At 42.3% G+C, this 23,470-nt stretch overlaps 2 non-coding genes across 2 annotated transcripts; both read right to left on the reverse strand.

The window, feature by feature from the left end:
- Positions 1 to 20,063: 20,063 nt before the first annotated feature.
- Positions 20,064 to 20,136, reverse strand: trnak-uuu (transfer RNA lysine (anticodon UUU)). Its single transcript has one exon. It is a non-coding gene; the product is annotated as a tRNA-Lys (tRNA).
- Positions 20,137 to 23,064: 2,928 nt separating this feature from the next.
- Positions 23,065 to 23,146, reverse strand: trnas-aga (transfer RNA serine (anticodon AGA)). Its single transcript has one exon. It is a non-coding gene; the product is annotated as a tRNA-Ser (tRNA).
- Between the last annotated feature and the right edge of the window lie 324 nt (positions 23,147 to 23,470).

The raw sequence follows: 23,470 nt of genomic DNA on the forward strand, positions 1-23,470 counted from the left end.
CTCGTCTCTCTGCTGTGTTGAGACAGCAGAACCACAGTCCAGCCGTCTACATATCACAGCTGTTTCCTTCAGGGTCCAGGACCAGTCTGTCTCTGCTGCTCTCCACTCTCCCAGGTGTTTCACCTCCAGTCTACCAGCACAGTGGTTTGCTCCTCCCACCAACCTGACATCATCAGCATCTGAACAGAGACAAGAGGATCATTAATACATGAATATGCAACAGGACGGAGGAGGACCTGAACCAAAGCTGCACCTGAGCAGATGAGTCCAACTGATTTGCCAGGTGAGCAGGTGTTTCCAGACCCTGAGCGTCCAAAGTCCAGGAGGGAAGATTCATGGCCCTCACACTGGAACACCTGAGCCCAGAATGGAGACTCTGCTGGTCCAAAAACTCCAACCTCTAATTGGCCTCCCTGGATGAGTTTTACATTTTACTTTCTACTGCTCACTGCAGGTCCAGTCAAGTGAGAGCACTTTTCCTTCACCTGCCTCAGCATTTTGGGACTCAAAAGTACTGCAATTGGAGGAGGGTGGAGCCGACAGGGAGGGAGAAGAAAATGTGCTTGAGAAGCAGCTAAATACATAAAGACTGATGCTACATTTCCAGGCAGCACCTCTGGTTTGAAGTAAACATACTAGCTTTGTTTATATGTGATCTAACCTCATGTACACAGCAAGTTAATGGTGTGATTCTCATGACACTCCTGCCTAAACTGTATAATACAACATTATTCCACATTTATACTTGGATTCATCTGCACGTTCCAGTTGATTTGCACTTCTGGTTGGATGCTAGCTGCATGTCAGTACTTGTACTCTGAACAATGACAAATTTGAATCTATAATTGATGTTTAATATACATCATCGAGGCTATTTGTAAGTATTCAGTGGAAAATGTTTTTATTGCACCAGGTGAACAAGTGCACCTCCTAAAATTACGAGTGTATATTAGGCCTGTCACAGTAACACGTTATGTTAGTTGATGTATCCCATCAATTTCGTACCTCTTATCTTGTTAAGGATAGCGGGGGGCTGGAGCCTATCACAGCAGCCTTCCTGTGAGAGGCCAGGTTCAACCTGGACGAGTTGTCAGTCCATCACAGGGCCAACACATAGAGACAGACAACCATTCACACTCAAAGCCACACCTACGGACAATTTAGAGTATCAATCAGCCTCGTCCCCTCTTGATGTCTTTGGACTGTGGGAGGAAGCTGGAGTACCAGAGAGAACCCACGCAGACACAGGGAGAACATGCAGACTCCACACAGAAAGATCCTGTGCTCAAGTTTGGGCTCAAACCTGGAACCTTTTCGCTGTGAGGCAACAGTGCTGACCACTGCACAACCATGTCTCCCAGGATATATTATCCAAGAATTATTTTGATTTATGATATGATTATTGACATTTTAACAATTTTACCACTTCAATAATTATGTACCACCTAATAAATCAAGTGCACACTTTATCTTTGTTCCTGTCATGACTTGAGCTTGGACGAGAACCCAAAGCCACGACTCCCAGGCAAGGTGCCAGATGAAGAAAGTTTATTACTAAAGTACAAATCAAAACCACTCTTATGAGGAAAAAAGCCTAAACTACAAAAACTCAAACTCACTCGACTGAGGAGAACCTGACTAGACAAAGTGACAAAGAAACTCAAAGTTAGATCAGGTAAGGAGCATGGCATGGAAAACAAAACCTGACTAGACAAAGATTCAACAAAAACACAAACTTGATGAGGCATTAAATGACGTAGCACGTTTGGAACTGACGGAAAAGACAAACTCGCACCAGACAAAGAGAAATGCAGACGACATAAACTCATGAGGTGACGGAAACAGGAGGACACAGTCGGGGTGGGGAAGACAATCAGACTGGTGGGAAATCCACGACGGGGAAGTGGAAGTTACCAGAAACTGGGAGGATGGTTAAATTTCAAAATAAAACAGGACGTCATGACACAACATAGACACATGGCAAACAAAGAACACCACTACATGCATGGACATGACAGTTACAAGAGTATTTAAGTCTGTGACATCACCAAAGAGGACCAGTATCATGATGGGTTTATAGAGAAAGGACTCCAAAAAGAAACTGAAATTCCAGACTGGAGTACCAAGACTCTGAGAGGGTCATGTTCACTCAGACCTGGATTAACAACTGTGTCATGATGAGTTTCCAGGGCCTTTTCAATTACGGTGCTATGAGCCAACTTAAAGGAAATAGAAGGGAGCTGTGCCCCCCCTCCCCCCTCCCTCAGTGGAGGAGGAGAGGAGCAGGAGACCTGTCACAGGAGAGGAGAGGTGCTGGTGACCAGTAAACCTGCCTCAGTGGTCTTTTCTGGTGTCAAATGCTCACACGTACACACAATTATCACAGTTACTGAGGACAGAAAAATGATGGAGGTCGTACTGGAGAAGAGTTCAAACTGGAGCCAGGAGGCAACGACCATTCCATCATCCATCTTCCAGCATTCCCCTCCAGCACTCACTATCACCCAGAAGTCCATCCTGTTAGACTGGAAACCTCCAAACAACCTCAACATCCTACAGTGGAAGAAGCTGCTGATGAGCAGAAATCCCTGGAAAAATGTCTGCATCCATCAACCATGAAACCACCAACTTCAGTAAAACCTGGTCCACTACCATCAATAAATGAACCTGACCTCCAACCCTCAAAGTGACATTGAACACACAAACACCCAACACATTCAACACACACACACACACACACACACACACACACACACACACACACACACACACACACACCAGCTCCATTCACCCTTTACTCTTTTTAAAATGTCTTTATTTGTTCATACATTTATTGTTTTCATTACAATATCATAATTATTATATTTGATATTATTGTTGCTGTATTAGAAACATTTCTACTGATCGTGGTGATAACAACAAAAGCATTGAAAAGGATACCATTGATTCTGAATAATACAGAATTACTGCATGATGAAATTATTATAATTGTTATTATTATTAATACTCTCACTCAATCAATATTTTGTTCTATTTTATTATTAATAATGTATCATTTCAGACATTATAACTATGTTCTGGTCTCTTTCTCCTCGTCCACTTGCTTGTTTATACGTTTTTTGACAGTAGAAATGCTACAAATCCTGTATGAGGAATCACTGCAAGTGGAGGAGGAAAAAAATAGGAACAGCAAACCAGAGATGAACAATTTATCCTCATTCACCATTATTATTACCAAACACAAGTTATTAATGAAATGTGACACTTCTCTCTCATTATTATTATTATTATTATTATTATCACTGTTTTTGTGGCATCACTGTTTTCTGGTTCTCATCACTACTCTTGCTATTATTGTTCTGGCATTAACAACGTTGTTAATGATGACATCACCTTTATATTAATATCACAACTATGGTTATTGTTTTTCTTATTATGGTGATAGTCATGAATTACATATTTCTACTCTTTGTCTCCTATGTGTTTGTTTATTCTTTGCTGTACAAAATGATTGTGGAATTATATTTTATTGATATTTCTGTATGATAGAAACCAGAGGTTCTCAATTACAAATGTTAAAAGGCCTTAAAGTAGGATTTATTTCTCTACCCATTCATTTATTCTATTTCTTTTTTCAATGATCTTCTTCAGATGTCATTCATCAGCCTACCATGATAGATATTCATCATTCATTATTAATATGATTGAGATACAAAGATAATGAACACAACACACACACCATCAATTTACACACAACACTGACACAATATTAGTCTCTCATTATTAATGAATTATTGATTTGTTAAAATTATTTTTAGTTTCTTTTTTCCCCCAGATAATTCTTTTAATTTTAGCATTTCAATTCATGAATTAATCTTGTTCATTGTTTCCTCCAATTTCCTGCCTCTCCCTTTCCAGTTTGTCCAGTCCTCTTTAAAGAGAAAACACACAAAATGACTTTCAACCGTCCGATTGCTCAACTACTTGAATAAATGAATAATAAATAAATGAGACAAATATGTCATGAGCAGACGCCCTGACATTGGGTCTGGGGGTTGAACTGGGAGGAGATGGAATAGCGGCTGGTGGCTTCCATCAGCAGCTTCCTCCTTTCGTTTGGTTCCACACCCGACGCTGCTAACTAGTGGCTAGCCAGCCTCAGCTGTGAGCCTCTGCTGCTGATGCTGACTGGACAGGTTCCCCCCTCCTCCTTCTCTCTTTGGGACACTCATACATACACACACACACACTCACACACACACACACACACACACACACACATACACACACACACACACACACACACACACGTTATCACTTTGTATCTTTTGGTTCGATTGAACTGTTATACCAACGTGTTGCTGATTGATTGCTGCATTGTGTTTAATAAACATTTTTAATCATAAGAGAGAAGTCGCAGTGTCTTTTGTGTCCAAAACTGTGGTCACGTGTCTCAGTGATAGGCAGCGCTCTGATCTCACCCTTCTAAGATCAGAGTTGTCCCTGTTTAGTTGATATTACAGAATATTGACTGTTTAGTGGATAACCTCTGTTTGAGACTGACAATTTTTCCAAATTTGGTCAAAATTTTAGTTTCCCTGAACTCATCAGGGTGGTGCCCCGATTGATTAATATTCAATATGAATTAGTATTTCATTCAATAATCAAAAATTATATTCATAATTATTGACAATTATAATTTTGACCAAATCGCTCCTCAACGCACAACATTGGCAATAAAGTCTTTTCTGGTTCTAACCCCCCCTCCCCAAACACACACACACACACACACACACACACACACACACACACAATTTCTGTAAATGTGGCTTCAGTTTCTTTGATTCTAGTTTCTTATTTCATGGTTCAGTTGTTGACACTCAGTCTTTTCTCAGCGTTCCTGTTATCTTGTCTCTCCTGCTTCATGTGAATTAAAAGAATATTTTTCAAGTTGATCTGAAACTAAGCTGAGACTAGTTAGACTGTGGATGACCGACACTCTCTGGGTTTAGCAGCAGCTCAGCCACCTCATGTGATTGAACTACTGTGTTTGTACCAGCACACTACAACTGGAGAACAGTCCATTTATTTGACTTCTTGACATACGGAACACAGAACATCAGAGCAGTTGAGGGCCGACTGGAGCAAACAGTGAGGGAGTCAATCCAGAAATGCAGCTGCTGCCTCGTGGACATGAGCCAGTTGATTTGAGCCGTTTCAAACACACGTCTATCTGAACCATGCAGATCAACAACACCTCCAACAGGAAGCCTACCTGAGCTCCACAGCACCAGCAGCACCAGCAGCACCAGCAGCACCCTGCCATCCATGTCCAGTGTCAAGCTCCTCCGATCGTCTGCTACTAGTTTCTTCACTCTTATTTCCTCATCAGGACTCTTAAGTGCAGCTTTTCATGTCCGTGTCAACAGCTCCTGATGTGCTGAAGTGATACAAAGATAAAGCTGAGGGTCGGACACGTCATCCACATCAGAGTTGCGACACTCATGATCTTCTGATCAGATGAGCAGTTTCCTCTCCTTCACTGCTGCAGACGCATCAGATTGTCAGCACCACATCTCCTGTTTCCTGATGTAAAACGACACCTACTTCATAAAACAAGCCTGACCAACTTAACACATTTCATGTCAACTGCATTTAACAACACAGAGATGTTTTGTTGAATCCTACTAGAGGTGAATCTCATCCATGATTCTCCAGACATTTTTTAAATCAAGATCCTGGGGGTGGACTGTCTTTGGGAAGCTGAGGTGTCTGGTGGTCTTGGTGGACCCTCTGTAGCTCAACTGAGACCACCAGAGTCAGTGTGACTGTAAGCCTTCAAAGCCAGCATGAAGGAGCTGGTTTTATCTTTGAAGGGGAAATCACACACACAGCTACTCTCAGTTCCCAAATGTGTGTGTCCTCACTCCTCCGTCCTCCTGCTGCCCTCAGAATACAGACACAATTCAACCTGGTAGGTCTGGTGCATAGAAGTGCTCCTGAAAAGATTTGTGTCAGCCCACAGCTGGCTGTTCTTACCTGGAACCTCAAGATGAAACTGCTTCCACAGATTGGAAATGAATCTGATGTTGACTTTTGGACAAATCACCTGTTCATCAGTTCAACCATCACTTCCATCCATTTTCTACTTCTTATCTTATGATAGAAAGGAGTCTATCTGCTGTGTGACGGAGGCAGTTACTGTGAGCTGCTGCATGTCTCAGCTGTGTGTGTGTGTGTGTGTGTGTGTGTGTGTGTGTGTGTGTGTGTGTGTGTCAGTGACGTGCGGTCAGGGGAGGCAAGTGAGGCTTTGGAAAGATACTACAAAATTTTATATACATGATTATATACACTACTTTTTCAATTAGAATGTGGATCAGATCAGCTGATTTCAGTGTGAAGTCCATCCCTCCATCCACTTTCTATTCTTATCCTTTAAGGGTCACGGGGGGGGGGGGGCGATCCCAGGTGACATTGGACAAGAGGCAGGGTTCACCCTGGACAGGTCACCAGTCCATCAGGAGAAATGAGGTGGTCGGTATCATGCAACCTAAACTAAAACATTAGTCAGATCAAATTCAGGTTAAAGCAAGAGTCTCCAGATCAAAGTCAGAATTCCTGATGATGTCATCAGGACTTTGACAGTACCTAGAATTCTGTCTTTGATCTCAGGAGGACATGAAAGAAACACAATTGAGGAAAGTAGAAGAGAGCACATTCAGCTTCATTAGAAACACTTGAACTGTTGAACAGTAGAATTTGTTTGAAACAGTTTACAACACTTAGTGACAGGATTGAAGAGGGAAGATTTTTCTACTTTAAATTTAATTCTAACTTCAAAGTCAAGTCAAGTCAAGTCAATTTTATTTATAAATGCCAAATCACAACAGAAGTTATCACATGACACTTTACAAGTTTATCTACTGAGATCGGTACCCTGGAAGGTATCACCTTGGCCCCCAGCACGACCCTAAGGAACCTTGGAGTTCTCTTTGATGAGGATCTGTCCTTTAATGCCCACATTAAGCAAATTTCTAGGACTGCTTTCTTTCATTTGTGAAACATTGCTGAGATCAGACACATCCTGTCTCAAAAAGATGCAGAAAAACTAGTCCATGCCTTTGTCTGCCTTTTGCCTTGCCTTTGAGAATTCAAAATTCTCCTTCTAACATACAAAGTCCTCAACAGTCAGGCTCCTTCATACCTGACAGAGCTCCTAGTCTCCTATTATTCAGCTAGAACCCTTCGCTCCCAGGATGCAGGATTACTGGTGGTTCCTAGAGTTCTAAAAGTACACTGGGAGCCAGAGCCTTCAGCTATCAGGCTCCCCTCCTGTGGAACCGTCTCCCAGTTTCGGTCCAGGATGCAGACACCCTCTCGACCTATAAGAACAGACTAAAGACCTTCCTTTTTGATCAGGCTTATAGTTAGGCTGCTTAGGCTGGCCCTTAGATATGCTGCTATAGGCTTAGGCTGCTGGGGGATCTCCCATGGTGCACTGGGCTTCTCTCTCCTCCTCTCTGTCCTCCTGTATGTGTCATACATAAATCATACTCATACGTATTACGAACTCGTCTCCTTTTCCGGAGCCTGAGTTTATTGACTGATTGACTGAAAACGAGCAAACATAATAGGGTCTTCGCCTGAAGTACCTTCAGGCTCAGGCCCTAACAAATCATGTCAGAGATGTGTTCTAACACCCCTCAGTAATGGTCAGGAAACACAACAACCTTTTGTTTATTTCCATGATTTTCTTGAGGTTCATTTTACCATTTTTTTAAACTGAAATCGAGGGTTTACTGACTAAAAAAAGGTCCAGAGGCCCACAACAAAATATTCAAATCAATATTTCCATGGATAAGGAAGCCTAACAAGGAAACCAAGAGATGGGAAACAACTTGGATGATAGAAAATTGTTTTTAGTTTATTTGACAGCTGATTGAAGACGTGGGTCAAAACTGACCTGTTCACATAAGAGATGGGAACAGAAAGCTAACACAAGAGGAAGGTTGAAGCTATGAAAAAGGAGTTTGATAAAAATCTTGAACTGACAGTAGAAATATCCTTTTGTATGTTTACCTTTGTTGACAGAAGTCACTTTAGCTTGGCAGTGAAAAGAATCTCTGCTAGCTTGACGAATAAGTGGCACAAACTGGGTTCAAGCTGGACTTTGGACACTGGTATCTGCAACAACTCCCATCAACTCCTAATCTAGCATCTCTGCTGTGGCTCAAACTATTTTACAGAACATTTGACAGACCTGTGGAGCAGTGAGGACAGACATGAGTTGATGCACATGATCCACTGAAGCGCCATTTTACCCTGCCACTGAGGTCACCAACATGAGCTGGAGTTGGGACTCTTGAACTGAACCTGGTATCACAGCGACACCTACTGCTGCTAAATGGAACAGCGACATTGAACCCAAGTACAGGATTGAAGGGAGACTGATGGTCGCTGTTTGGGTTTTTGAAGAACAAGGAGGGCGTTGGTTCAAGCTGGATTTTCAGAGACTATTTCCCCAACCTCTACATTGGCATCTACACTGTCATCCAGTCAGGTGACTGAAGTCATCCAGTCATGTGACTGAAGTCATCCAGTCATGTGACTGAAGTCATCCATTCATGTCAGTGATGTCACTTGGCAGGACTGTCATTGCCATCACATTCTAGAAAAGAACCCAGACTCCACATTTACTCCTGTCTATTATTGTGTCCCACCCTCCTGGTCCTTACTCTGAATTCTCAGAGTTTATATCCAGTTCAGTTCTCAAAACAGATGAAGTCATGAGTGTAGATTAATTTCCTTTTCTCCACTGATTATATGTCAAGGTTTGTGTGTGGGGGTGGAGCCTATCCAAGCAGCCTTCGGACAAGAGGCGGGGTTCATCCTGGATGTGTCACCAGTCCATCACAGGGCCAACACATAGAGACAGACAACCATTCACACTCACAGCCACACCTAAAGTCAATTTAGAGTATCAATCAGCCTCGTCCCCTCTTGATGTCTTTGGACTGTGGGAGGAAGCTGGAGTACCAGAGAGAACCCACACAGACACAGGGAGAACATGCAGACTCCACACAGAAAGATCCTGTGCTCAAGTTTGGGCTCAAACCTGGAACCTTTTCGCTGTGAGGCAACAGTGCTGACCACTGCACAACCATGTCTCCCAGGATATATTATCCAAGAATTATTTTGATTTATGATATGATTATTGACATTTTAACAATTTTACCACTTCAATAATAATGTACCACCTAATAAATCAAGTGCACACTTTATCTCTGTTCCTGTCATGACTTGAGCTTGGATGAGAACCCAAAGCCACGACTCCCAGGCAAGGTGCCAGATGAAGAAAGTTTATTACTAAAGTACAAATCCAAACCACTCTTATGAGGAAAAAAGCCTAAACTACAAAAACTCAAACTCACTCGACTGAGGAGAACCTGACTAGACAAAGTGACAAAGAAACTCAAAGTTAGATCAAGTAAGGAGCATGGCATGGAAAACAAAACCTGACTAGACAAAGATTCAACAAAAACACAAACTTGATGAGGCATTAAATGACGTAGCACGTTTGGAACTGACGGAAAAGACAAACTCCAGAAGAAAGAAACTCCAAAAAGAAACTGAAATTCCAGACTGGAGTACCAAGACTCTGAGAGGGTCATGTTCACTCAGACCTGGATTAACAACTGTGTCATGATGAGTTTCCAGGACCTTTTCAATTATGGTGCTATGAGCCAACTTAAAGGAAATAGAAGGGAGCTGTGCCCCCCCTCCCCCCTCCCTCAGTGGAGGAGGAGAGGAGCAGGAGACCTGTCACAGGAGAGGAGAGGTGCTGGTGACCAGTAAACCTGCCTCAGTGGTCTTTTCTGGTGTCAAATGCTCACACGTACACACAATTATCACAGTTACTGAGGACAGAAAAATGATGGAGGTCGTACTGGAGAAGAGTTCAAACTGGAGCCAGGAGGCAACGACCATTCCATCATCCATCTTCCAGCATTCCCCTCCAGCACTCACTATCACCCAGAAGTCCATCCTGTTAGACTGGAAACCTCCAAACAACCTCAACATCCTACAGTGGAAGAAGCTGCTGATGAGCAGAAATCCCTGGAAAAATGTCTGCATCCATCAACCATGAAACCACCAACTTCAGTAAAACCTGGTCCACTACCATCAATAAATGAACCTGACCTCCAACCCTCAAAGTGACATTGAACACACAAACACCCAACACATTCAACACACACACACACACACACACACACACACACACACACACACACACACACACACACACACACACACACACACACACACACACACACACACACACACCAGCTCCATTCACCCTTTATTCTTTTTAAAATGTCTTTATTTGTTCATACATTTATTGTTTTCATTACAATATCATAATTATATTATATTTAATATTATTGTTGCTGTATTAGAAACATTTCTACTGATCGTGGTGATAACAACAAAAGCATTGAAAAGGATACCATTGATTCTGAATAATACAGAATTACTGCATGATGAAATTATTATTATTGTTATTATTATTAATACTCTCACTCAATCAATATTTTGTTCTATTTTATTATTAATAATGTATCATTTCAGACATTATAACTATGTTCTGGTCTCTTTCTCCTCGTCTACTTGCTTGTTTATATATTTTTTGACAGTAGAAATGCTACAAATCCTGTATGAGGAATCACTGCAAGTGGAGGAGGAAAAAATATGAACAGCAAACCAGAGATGAACAATTTATCCTCATTCACCATTATTATTACCAAACACAAGTTATTAATGAAATGTGACACTTCTCTCTCATTATTATAATTATTATTATTATTATCATTATTATTATCACTGTTTTTGTGGCATCACTGTTTTCTGGTTCTCATCCCTACTCTTGCTATTATTGTTCTGGCATTAACAACGTTGTTAATGATGACATCACCTTTATATTAATATCACAACTATGGTTATTGTTTTTCTTATTATGGTGATAGTCATTAATTACATATTTCTACTCTTTGTCTCCTATGTGTTTGTTTATTCTTTGCTGTACAAAATGATTGTGGAATTATATTTTATTGATATTTCTGTATGATAGAAACCAGAGGTTCTCAATTACAAATGTTAAAAGGCCTTAAAGTAGGATTTATTTCTCTACCCATTCATTTATTCTATTTCTTTTTTCAATGATCTTCTTCAGATGTCATTCATCAGCCTACCATGATAGATATTCATCATTCATTATTAATATGATTGAGATACAAAGATAATGAACACAACACACACACCATCAATTTACACACAACACTGACACAATATTAGTCTCTCATTATTAATGAATTATTGATTTGTTGAAATTATTTTTAGCTTATTTCTTTTTTATTCATTTTATTTTATTTAATATTCAATATTAATTTGTATTTCATTCAATAATCAAAAATTATATTCATTATTATTGATTATTATAATTTTGACCAAATCGCTCCTCAATGCACAACATTGGCAAAAAAGTCTTTTCTGGTTCTGACCCCCCCTCCCCACACACACACGCACACACACACACACACACACACACACACACACACACACACACACACACACACACACACAATTTCTGCAAATGTGGCTTCAGTGTCTTTGATTCTTGTCTCTTATTTCATGGTTCAGTTGTTGACACTCAGTCTTTTCTCAGCGTTCCTGTTATCTTGTCTCTCCTGCTTCATGTAAATTAAAAGAATATTTTTCAAGTTGATCTGAAACTAAGCTGAGACTAGTTAGACTGTGGATGACCGACACTCTCTGGGTTTAGCAGCAGCTCAGCCACCTCATGTGATTGAACTACTGTGTTTGTACCAGCACACTACAACTGGAGAACAGTCCATTTATTTGACTTCTTGACATACGGAACACAGAACATCAGAGCAGTTGAGGGCCGACTGGAGCAAACAGTGAGGGAGTCAATCCAGAAATGCAGCTGCTGCCTCCAGGACATGAGCCAGCTGATTTGAGCCGTTTCAAACACACGTCTATCTGAACCATGCAGATCAACAACACCTCCAACAGGAAGCCTACCTGAGCTCCACAGCACCAGCAGCACCAGCAGCACCAGCAGCACCCTGCCATCCATGTCCAGTGTCAAGCTCCTCCGATCGTCTGCTACTAGTTTCTTCACTCTTATTTCCTCATCAGGACTCTTAAGTGCAGCTTTTCATGTCCGTGTCAACAGCTCCTGATGTGCTGAAGTGATACAAAGATAAAGCTGAGGGTCGGACACGTCATCCACATCAGAGTTGCGACACTCATGATCTTCTGATCAGATGAGCAGTTTCCTCTCCTTCACTGCTGCAGACGCATCAGATTGTCAGCACCACATCTCCTGTTTCCTGATGTAAAACGACACCTACTTCATAAAACAAGCCTGACCAACTTAACACATTTCATGTCAACTGCATTTAACAACACAGAGATGTTTTGTTGAATCCTACTAGAGGTGAATCTCATCCATGATTCTCCAGACATTTTTTAAATCAAGATCCTGGGGGTGGACTGTCTTTGGGAAGCTGAGGTGTCTGGTGGTCTTGGTGGACCCTCTGTAGCTCAACTGAGACCACCAGAGTCAGTGTGACTGTAAGCCTTCAAAGCCAGCATGAAGGAGCTGGTTTTATCTTTGAAGGGGAAATCACACACACAGCTACTCTCAGTTCCCAAATGTGTGTGTCCTCACTCCTCCGTCCTCCTGCTGCCCTCAGAATACAGACACAATTCAACCTGGTAGGTCTGGTGCATAGAAGTGCTCCTGAAAAGATTTGTGTCAGCCCACAGCTGGCTGTTCTTACCTGGAACCTCAAGATGAAACTGCTTCCACAGATTGGAAATGAATCTGATGTTGACTTTTGGACAAATCACCTGTTCATCAGTTCAACCATCACTTCCATCCATTTTCTACTTCTTATCTTATGATAGAAAGGAGTCTATCTGCTGTGTGACGGAGGCAGTTACTGTGAGCTGCTGCATGTCTCAGCTGTGTGTGTGTGTGTGTGTGTGTGTGTGTGTGTGTGTGTGTGTGTGTGTGTCAGTGACGTGCGGTCAGGGGAGGCAAGTGAGGCTTTGGAAAGATACTACAAAATTTTATATACATGATTATATACACTACTTTTTCAATTAGAATGTGGATCAGATCAGCTGATTTCAGTGTGAAGTCCATCCCTCCATCCACTTTCTATTCTTATCCTTTAAGGGTCACGGGGGGGGGGGGGGGCGATCCCAGGTGACATTGGACAAGAGGCAGGGTTCACCCTGGACAGGTCACCAGTCCATCAGGAGAAATGAGGTGGTCGGTATCATGCAACCTAAACTAAAACATTAGTCAGATCAAATTCAGGTTAAAGCAAGAGTCTCCAGATCAAAGTCAGAATTCCTGATGATGTCATCAGGACTTTGACAGTACCTAGAATTCTGTCTTTGATCTCAGGAGGACATGAAAGAAACACAATTGAGGAAAGTAGAAGAGAGCACATTCAGCTTCATTAGAAACACTTGAACTGTTGAACAGTAGAATTTGTTTGAAACAGTTTACAACACTTAGTGACAGGATTGAAGAGGGAAGATTTTTCTACTTTAAATTTAATTCTAACTTCAAAGTCAAGTCAAGTCAAGTCAATTTTATTTATAAATGCCAAATCACAACAGAAGTTATCACATGACACTTTACAAGTTTATCTACTGAGATCGGTACCCTGGAAGGTATCACCTTGGCCCCCAGCACGACCCTAAGGAACCTTGGAGTTCTCTTTGATGAGGATCTGTCCTTTAATGCCCACATTAAGCAAATTTCTAGGACTGCTTTCTTTCATTTGTGAAACATTGCTGAGATCAGACACATCCTGTCTCAAAAAGATGCAGAAAAACTAGTCCATGCCTTTGTCTGCCTTTTGCCTTGCCTTTGAGAATTCAAAATTCTCCTTCTAACATACAAAGTCCTCAACAGTCAGGCTCCTTCATACCTGACAGAGCTCCTAGTCTCCTATTATTCAGCTAGAACCCTTCGCTCCCAGGATGCAGGGTTACTGGTGGTTCCTAGAGTTCTAAAAGTACACTGGGAGCCAGAGCCTTCAGCTATCAGGCTCCCCTCCTGTGGAACCGTCTCCCAGTTTCGGTCCAGGATGCAGACACCCTCTCGACCTATAAGAACAGACTAAAGACCTTCCTTTTTGATCAGGCTTATAGTTAGGCTGCTTAGGCTGGCCCTTAGATATGCTGCTATAGGCTTAGGCTGCTGGGGGATCTCCCATGGTGCACTGGGCTTCTCTCTCCTCCTCTCTGTCCTCCTGTATGTGTCATACATAAATCATACTCATACGTATTACGAACTCGTCTCCTTTTCCGGAGCCTGAGTTTATTGACTGATTGACTGAAAACGAGCAAACATAATAGGGTCTTCGCCTGAAGTACCTTCAGGCTCAGGCCCTAACAAATCATGTCAGAGATGTGTTCTAACACCCCTCAGTAATGGTCAGGAAACACAACAACCTTTTGTTTATTTCCATGATTTTCTTGAGGTTCATTTTACCATTTTTTTAAACTGAAATCGAGGGTTTACTGACTAAAAAAAGGTCCAGAGGCCCACAACAAAATATTCAAATCAATATTTCCATGGATAAGGAAGCCTAACAAGGAAACCAAGAGATGGGAAACAACTTGGATGATAGAAAATTGTTTTTAGTTTATTTGACAGCTGATTGAAGACGTGGGTCAAAACTGACCTGTTCACATAAGAGATGGGAACAGAAAGCTAACACAAGAGGAAGGTTGAAGCTATGAAAAAGGAGTTTGATAAAAATCTTGAACTGACAGTAGAAATATCCTTTTGTATGTTTACCTTTGTTGACAGAAGTCACTTTAGCTTGGCAGTGAAAAGAATCTCTGCTAGCTTGACAAATAAGTGGCACAAACTGGGTTCAAGCTGGACTTTGGACACTGGTATCTGCAACAACTCCCATCAACTCCTAATCTAGCATCTCTGCTGTGGCTCAAACTATTTTACAGAACATTTGACAGACCTGTGGAGCAGTGAGGACAGACATGAGTTGATCCACATGATCCACTGAAGCGCCATTTTACCCTGCCACTGAGGTCACCAACATGAGCTGGAGTTGGGACTCTTGAACTGAACCTGGTATCACAGCGACACCTACTGCTGCTAAATGGAACAGCAACATTGAACCCAAGTACAGGATTGAAGGGAGACTGATGGTCGCTGTTTGGGTTTTTGAAGAACAAGGAGGGCGTTGGTTCAAGCTGGATTCTCAGAGACTATTTCCCCAACCTCTACATTGGCATCTACACTGTCATCCAGTCAGGTGACTGAAGTCATCCAGTCATGTGACTGAAGTCATCCAGTCATGTGACTGAAGTCATCCATTCATGTCAGTGATGTCACTTGGCAGGACTGTCATTGCCATCACATTCTAGAAAAGAACCCAGACTCCACATTTACTCCTGTCTATTATTGTGTCCCATCCTCCTGGTCCTTACTCTGAATTCTCAGAGTTTATATCCAGTTCAGTTCTCAAAACAGATGAAGTCATGAGTGTAGATTAATTTCCTTTTCTCCACTGATTATATGTCAAGGTTTGTGTGTGGGGGTGGAGCCTATCCAAGCAGCCTTTGGACAAGAGGCGGGGTTCATCCTGGATGTGTCACCAGTCTGTCACAGGGCCAACACATAGAGACAGACAACCATTCACACTCACAGCCACACCTACAGTCAATTTAGAGTATCAATCAGCCTCGTCCCCTCTTGATGTCTTTGGACTGTGGGAGGAAGCTGGAGTACCAGAGAGAACCCACACAGACACAGGGAGAACATGCAGACTCCACACAGCTGGGGCTCGAATCTGGAACCTTCTTGCTGTGAGGCCACAGTGCTGACCACTGCACCATTGTGTCCCCTGAAAATGCCACCAGATCGTTTGGATTTCCTTTAAAATCAAGTACACATGAACATGAAGAGGTTTTCACAGGGTTGGTGGTGCAATGGATAGCATGACTGACTACTGTCAGAAGATTCTAGGTTCAACTCCTGGCTTGCGCACTTAAAACTTTATACTGAGAAGCTTTCACACCTGAAGTGTGAACCACTGCTAAAAGTCCCTGAAATCCTCCAAGGTTTCCTCCTTGTCTGCTGTAAACATGAACACATGCATGGATCCTGCTACCTCTCACATGTTAAGCTGGCACTTGACAGTGACAGCAGGAGAACAAAAGAGCTTGTTTCTAACATTACTTGACAGCACTTTTTAGGGCCTGAGCCAGAAGGAACTTCTGGCAAAGACTCCATTATTTTTTCCACTTTTTTTTCTTCTTGCAATCAACACTGCCCAGAGTTGATCTGCAGGAAATAAGACTCATACAATTGATGCAGTTTGGTCAGACGGTGCAGACACACTTGACACCCAGAGAGGTGAGCAGGTTTTGGACCAAGTTGAAACTTGTGAAGTATTTGAGACAGAAAATGACAGAAAGCTGTGGCTGTGTTCTGGTTCTGCATGTTTCAGATTTATTCCCCTCCCAGTAATGTCTTATTTCCAGCTCTGCTCTCCCTCAACTACTGTTTAGTGTCATATTTATTTTGCTGACTACTTCATTGACATGTGGTCAAAATGTCTTGTGTTTCCTGAAATTAACTGAGTGCTGCTCAGTAAAGTAGACATGACTTGAGATTCTATTCCTGCTTGGTCCATTTCAACATTCTTATCCTTCCTAGCATTGGAGATAAAGTATCAGTCAGGGCTGTACTTGATTAGTACTGCATATAGTACACATCAGTCACTGCCATTACACAGTGGAATGGAAGTTGAAATACTGTTGACCAGCAAGCTGAAAACTGTTGTGGTATTTGACAATTCTATTGTTTCTGAATGAAAATCATGTGAAGGAGAATCATTGAGACATCCTAAAAATGGCTGAGGTCTGCTGAGCTGCAGCAGGTCTGAGCTGCTTTTGATGCCCAGATGATGAGGAGGCAGTGAATGTTGGGTTTGGTGGAGCTGAAAAAATGCTGCAGGTGTTGAGAGGTCTGCTGGTGTCCAGGACTTCCTCTCCAGTTCTCAGCTTCTCCCTGCAGTTCCCACAAACACCACAACAGTCCTGGAACCCCTGCAGATGGTGGAGGACCATGATGACCCCGATGCACCATCAGGCCATCAAAAACCAGTCCTGATGATCAAAAAGGTCCCTCCACTCATCCAGCGTCAACTCTAGAAGAAGCTTCTGGAACAGATGAGCAAACGCACTCAACTAGAAATCATGATTTAAACACAATGTTGATTTTTACAATTTCCTTCAATGTTTTAAAAACCATCAAAGTAGACAGAAGCCCAGATGGTCCAAACCTGTTTCCTGTCTCCTGCCATTGTGGAGAGCCTCTGTTCTGTCCTGCTGCTGTCCAGTTGTCTCTACTGAGCTCCTCTGCTGGTTCCACCTTGAAGAGGGTCTGAGCTAAAATTGAACCTTGGGGAACATCAACCTTTGATCTCAGAGTTTTGTGTTTGATTTTAGAATTCTTTCTTTGATCTCATCTGAGACAAAGACATGGAAGCTCAATCTGGTGTTGAGGAGGCCCTGATCGTATAGTGGTTAATACTCTGTGTTGTGGCCGCAGCAACCCCGGTTCGACTCCGGGTCACGGCAGCATGAGACAAATTTCTTGTGTGTATTGATGGACACAAACCAAGCAGAATTTTCCCACAATGCAATAGGGCGGTGTTTGGTCAGTGTTGAGCAGGCGTCAGTCTGACAATGATGTCATATTATTTTGTTATCACTTGACCAGACCCAAAAGTAGGCTCCAGGTATCAGTCTCTTCTCAATGCTAATATCTGCTAGCTTAGTCTGCTACTTTGATGGCTCTGACTACTAAAAGGTCCAGACCCCTGGATATGGTGGTTCCTACCTAAACGTAGATTCTGTCAGCTCATGTTTTGAAATCAACTCACCATGAACACAAGTAGATTTCAATGGACTGCAAATGTGTCTCATTTAATGGTAAACATGTCAAATATAAATTCCATCACCTGAGGAGGTCTGCTGCTGGAATTAAGCTCCAGATATTCACAAGATATTTTATATCTTAAAATGAAGCATTTTTATATTTGATTTATTATTCATTAGCCTGCTTCATGTGGTGTGATTTTATGTGTCCTATATTGAATCGAACTTTGTAAACGATCGTCCCTCAGGATGTTGAATGATGTCAAAAAAGTGTTCTCTAAGCTCTCCTTTCCTCGAAATAGAGGAGTCTCTGCTGAGGTTGTTCCCTCTCAGAGTCCTGACGTCTATTCGGATGCACCGAGAGACTCAGGCAAACAGAAGACAAGGGGAAGTGAAGTAACCTGAAAATGAGAGGGGAGGTTCGACATCAAACTAAAACAGGAAGAACAGGACACAAATGGGATATCAAAATAAGAGAGACCATGAGACATGACCCCCCAGTTCCTGCTGCTTCCAGCTCTTCATATCGAGCCCCTCGTACAGTGGTTGAGAGAGACCACAAATATTCAAGGTGTCTACATAAATGGAGAAGAACACAAGGTGGCGCTGGACGCTGATGATGTTTTAACATATTGAAGTGAGCCCCCTAACACAGGACCTGCATTAATAAAACTCTTTGAAACACTGGAAGCTTTGCTGGATATCAATTCTCCATTCTAATCACTCACCTCCAGAACACATGGAGGAAAACCTCCACCTGGATTGGGGCCAGAACTCCTTGAAGATGATAGAAGAAGATGGAACTCCATTTCCTTTCTGAGTCTGAGTCACAGGGTTGATAGAGTAAAAACAAATGTCCTACCACAAGATCTCTTTCTAGTTCCAGGACCAACTGGAGAAATTGCCTTCAAAACCGTTTCTGAATTGAACAAAATGCTTTCCAGATTTATCTTGCAGGGGAAGAAACCCAGGCTCAAATTTAAACCACACCATGAATGAGCCCCAGTTCCTGCTGTACTGGCCCATCAAAATCTGGAAAAATGTTTCCGTAATGTCCAAATCTCAATGAATAATTTGGAATGTTAACAGGAGAATATCACTACAAGTCATTTAATGATGTGCTTTTAATCCAGGGTTCAAGCCTCATGAAATGAACCCTAGATTTAAATCCTGGATTCAAAGAGAGTAACAACTTTCTACTCACTTGTGGAAAATGGAAATTTAAAAGATTTGAAAGCCTGAGAAGAGAATATCACTGAGAAAGTCGGACTTTTTAGAATCTTCTTCGGTGAGCAATTATTTTAGAACACGACATCAGAAATGAAACAGACTTTAATGATCCAATGCTGAAAATATTCTTGGCTGCCCATCAAGAAACAAGTAAAACCTCATATCGTATGTTGTTTTCCGTTTGACCTGATTCTTGGTTGTCAACTAACTGGCTCATTGGCTTTCTTGATGGAACAACAAAAGCAAAAGTTGAAGACTTTGAATATCCAGACCTCTGGCGTGATTCTCAGCTGTCATTTAAATTTCACATGAACTCAGTGTCCAAGCAAATATCTGGTTGGCTAAAATGACTTTTGTCGTTCTGTTGACTTTTTCCATGAGAAGTCTGGAAAAGTATTATAACACAGTTCATGTTCCCAATGTTGGACTACGCTGGTGGTTTCTATGGGAACACTGGTGACGGCCCCAGGCCTGGGTCCTATGCAGCGTTGTGTGTGCAGGGTCCTGTTGGTGGGTGTGTTTGTGTCTTTGCAGGTCTGACGTCCTCAACAGTCAGGTTCCTTCATACCTGACAGAGCTCATAGGTGAACCCTGCCTCTCGCCCGTAGATGCTGGGATAGGCTCCAGCCCCCCCTGCAACCATTAATGTGGGTGTTTTGTTAATTGCATGCCACATGAAATTATTATTGGTCACTTTTCTAGCAACAGTCGCACAGTGGCAAGACAAGAACACTTCTACTTTTGATGATGACAGTTTGTTCAACACTAAACTTCATCCAGTACCATGTTGTCAAACACTGGAACATCCACAGCACCTGAACAGGGACTTGAACCCTGGACCCTCAGATTAAAAGTCTGATGCTCTACCGTCTGAGCTACTCAGGCTCTTTCTACAGCATTTAGACAGGAAAAGAAACACCTGTGAAGGTCAAACTGCTGCTTTCTTGACTTGTTCAATCCTCCATGTTAAAGTCCACCATGCTTTTGATTGGCTCTGATTCTCTGTGGCAAAATCCAACAAGAGGCTCCAAAAATGTCTTGAATGTCATAAGAATGCACAGGACAAGATGTTCGTTTCCTTCATGTCTGCAGTTCCTCCACTGGAAAGTAAAGTCAATGCTGTTCCTCTGCTGAAACCTGGGATCGGACCAGGGACCTTTAGATCTTCAGTCTAACGCTCTCCCAACTGAGCTGTTTCAGCTCTGAGGGAGGGCCCTGCTTCTCTCATTTTATAATCTCTTCCACTCTCACTAGAACTTAGAGAGGATTTGAGCTTCTGAAGTCATGACACATTGAACAGTTCGACAGGACCATTTTTGATGAATGTCTGAATCACACAAGCCTCTTTTGTTTGTCTTCTTCCCAGTTGCCTCAACATTGTGAGAGCCAATAATTCCACATCTGTACCAGACAAACCTCTGGTTGGTGGGTTTTCTGGATCTTTCTGTTCTAACAGTGTCTTTTGTCTTAATTATGCCTCTTTCACATGAAAACAAACACAAAATGAAAAGCAGAACAAGCCAGAACCCAAAATATGGATTTGCAAGGTCAAACAAACAACAACCAGTCAAGCAAATCAAACCAACAGAAACCAACTACTGGTTCAAAACCAGTAAAAAACAAAAACAGAGGAAAAGTCTCTGTGTGCAAGAACATGCATGTGTGTGTGTGTGTGTGTGTGTTTAGATGCGTGTGTGTGTGTGTGTGTTTAGATGCGTGTGTGTCAAAAACTGACAACATGAGCCAACAGTGGTGGTGTCTGTCAAAGAGGTGGAGCTCTGTCCTTCACCTGCAAGATTTCAGCAGGCAGCTCAGGTCCAGTTTTCTTCACTGTGCCACCATGATAAGTTTCCTCCTGAGAAGTTCTTGTCCAAGGTCATAGCTAGTAAAAGAATTGTCACAGTGATACTGGGACCCTGCAGTCCAGTCGTCATATCCAGGACCACACTGGACATGGCCGTCTTTGTTTGTTTTGTTGTTGTGCAACGTGAGAGAACGTGACAGACCATTTTATACCAAAGACAGGCTCTGTGTGTGTGTGTGTGTGTGTGTGTGTGTGTGTGACCATGTTAAATTCTTTTAAATAAATGTGTTTCAACCTGCTATTATTTGTATGCTGTATGATTTCTGAAAACCAAGACTAACTAAGCGCACTGACCGATTGAGCCACAGAGACTCTGAGTCTCCTGCTTTTCATGAAGAGTTTTCAGGCTAATTTCAGAGTGTGAGGTCCACACTGCACATTTGAGGGAACATGAAGGACAGATGAGAGTCTGACTGTCATGGTGAAAGCCTTCAGCACTAGAACTGAAACAGCCCCCACCATCTTAACCCCCCCCAGACCAAACATCATCATCCAGCCTCCAACCAGAGGTCCATCAGTTATCATGGGAGCCACGTGTGGAGTCTGGATTCTTTTCTAGAAAGTGACGGCAATGACAGTCCTGCCAAGTGACATCACTGACATGAATGGATGACTTCAGTGCATCCAATTACCAAGTCCACTGCAGCAGTCCTTGTTGCTGTCTGCTGTTGTGTCACAGCAAAGTCTTTGGTGCTGGGATGAGGTCATGGAGACGATCTGGGAGCAGTCCTGATGTCAAATGGACAAAATGTGTCAACATGAAATAAAATTGGAAACCTATTTGAAGCCTTATTTTGTGTTTGATGGACATTTTTTTTTAAATCTCTAATGACTTGTTTTAACTGAACCTACTGGATCCTGTGGTGCCTGATGAGGAGACAACTTGCAACTCTCTTCTGGGAGGCCTCCCTGCATGCTCATTCAAGCCTCTGCAGATGATCCAGAATGCAGCAGCACGCCTGGTGCTTCCAGCCCAGCGCTGCTCCAAATCTCTAGCCAGACTCTTCTCTTCTGTTGTTCCCAAATGGTGGAACAAACTACCGAACTCTGTGTGTTCTACTGAGTCCCTTTCTACTTTTAAGAGACAATTGAAGACTCAATTGTTCAGAGAGCACCGAGGCACTTGACCTGACTCTTCTCCTCTTTGTGCTGTGGGGTAGAATAAGTAAGAGGGTCCAAGACCCAGCACTTAGTGATTATGTAGCACTAACTGTGTTGTGTGATGTTGTATGTCTGTCAAAAAAAAGAAAAAAAAAAGGGAGGGGGGGGCGACACTTCTTCTGCCACTAGATGGCGGTACCTGTGACCAAATCACAACTGAAGCACTTTTGCACTTCCTATGGACTTTTCCTTAATTAAGTCTAAATTCTTACTTGTGTTGTACGTCACTTTGGACAAAAGCGTCTGCTAAATGAAATTGTAGAATTGTAGAATTGTAGAACTTGGGTACAAAGTTGAAGAGGAGGGTTTTTGGAGGGGAGGGGATTTTTTTTCCAGTGTTGTAAATCAAAGTAACTACAACTACATGCTAGAATTTCTCAAAATGTCCTAAGATGGATTCCAAACCAAATCAGCTGTCACAAGGGAAAGTCTGCATGTAAACACACACACACACACACACACACACACACACACACACACACACACACCAACTGACATTCCCAGGGACTAAACCAAACCAATTCCTACGTAACCCAAAGCTCCACCTCAGTTCCAGATGAAACTGGTTGAACATGGAACCATCCCACTTGGAACATTTCCATCAACTTCACCACCACTGGAGTATCAACAAAGATTTTGGTCAACACCAGAATGGTTGAGACAAGACAACATGCTACCAATCCTCTCTCTCTCCCTCATCATCAGCTGCTACAGCCCTTGAAAGAAAACCTTTGACACATGGACCTACAGTAGGAGCAGATGTTGTCTCCCCTGGAACAGCAGTTTAACGTTGTTGGCAGGACTCGAACCTGCGCGGGGAGACCCCAATGGATTTCTAGTCCATCGCCTTAACCACTCGGCCACAACAACTACACTCCCATGAGCATGAGTAGAGGACTGATATTCAACAATTTATCTTCATCAAAGCACAGTAGATTTTTTTTATCTTCTCACAAACACAAACTATTTGTGTGTGTGTGTGTGTGTGTGTGTTGTTTACCAGCAAGCTGAAAACTGTTGTGGTTTTTGACAATTCTATTGTTTCTGAATGAAAATTATGTGAAGGGACTTCCGGTGACGCCATGATGTAGAAGACACGAGGGAGAATTGCTCCGAGAGAAAACTTATGTAAAAATAGCTCTTTAACGTGATATTAGCAGCAGAAAGGGGTCGAGGACGCGGATAATCAGAGAC

This window comes from Aulostomus chinensis, chromosome 4, assembly GCF_037954235.1.
Source record: "Aulostomus chinensis isolate RoL2024-O1b breed Wild chromosome 4, RoL_Achi_v1.0, whole genome shotgun sequence".
Lineage (NCBI taxonomy): Eukaryota > Metazoa > Chordata > Actinopteri > Syngnathiformes > Aulostomidae > Aulostomus > Aulostomus chinensis.